Source organism: Bison bison, unplaced genomic scaffold (genome assembly GCF_000754665.1).
Source record: "Bison bison bison isolate TAMUID 2011002044 unplaced genomic scaffold, Bison_UMD1.0 scf7180017864495, whole genome shotgun sequence".
Lineage (NCBI taxonomy): Eukaryota > Metazoa > Chordata > Mammalia > Artiodactyla > Bovidae > Bison > Bison bison.
Window position 1 is genome coordinate 6822572 of NW_011495054.1, and position 1182 is coordinate 6823753.

Consider the following 1182-nt stretch of genomic DNA (forward strand, 5'->3'; position numbering starts at 1 on the left):
CGAACCCCCAGGTACGTCTTGGAGGCTGCGGAGTGCCAGCCTGGGGCGCGGGATCCGTGGGGGTCCTTTGGGCTGGGCACCACCTCTCTGGGTTTCCCTTTCCCTACCTGCCAAGTGGGCGCTAACCTCGGCTCCCGGCTCCGGGAATGCAGGCCTGGGGGAGGGAGGTACCCGCTCCCCCGGAGATCCAAGCCCAGGAACCAAACACAGGAGGCCTTGCAGCCCACCTCGCGGTCACCTCCTTTTTGGTGGGCTTGGAAGAGGGAGTTGGGTGCCTGGGGGTTTGCCTTCAATCTCCAGGAAGGGTTGGGAGTCTGCAGCTTCCAAAGATCATTTCTTCATTACTGAGCCCCAGAGAGAGGGCTCGTCTCCCAGGAGGCAGGAAGATCTCTAATCTCCCCTCCAGCTCTGCGGGGACACCCTGGGAGGTCTCTGAGAACTGGAAGAGACCGCCTACCCTCCCACATGCCTGGCGGTTTCCAACCGTGGACACCCCTGCCTGGCCCAGCACCAGCCGGTTTCCTCCATCCGTTCTCCCTATTTTGCAGATGAGGAAACTGAGGCCCAGGTCAGGGATATAGCCAAGGGGAATTTAAAGCCAGGGCTGTCCAGCTCCAACGTCCTCCCTGCATGAAGCCCAGGGGCTGTCGTGGAAGTTGCCAAGGAGGGGGTGGACTTATGGCCACGGAGTGTCTAGAACCAAGGACTTCTGCTGGGGGGTGGAGGTGGGGCGTGATCTCGGACACTGAGACCCTCTGGAGGGTTTGAGCTTTGCTCCTTTATCATAGGGGCAAGGATGGGGTCACTGGGTGAGGAGGTGGCCTCTTAAGAGAGGTCAGGTATGAGGGTCAAGCGTGGATTGTCTGTGAGGTTAAAAGTGGGGCCTGTGTGGGTCTGAACCCTCACTTGGCCACCTGCTTCTGTGTGATCTCGGGCTACTTCTTTAGCTGTCTGAGAGACAGACAGCTCATCTAGAAAATGGGGGTGGGCTGAGGGCGCCCCTGGGCTGAAGCAAGGACACCCGACCTGCGAGGGGCCCCACACTGCCTGGAGCCCAGCCTAAGGATATGAGGTTTGCGCTGGTGGTTGTTGCCCCAACATCTTCTCAACGGAGGGGGTGAAATGTGAAGTGTGAAAGTCATTCAATTGTGTCCGACTCTTTGGGACCCTATAGACTGCAGC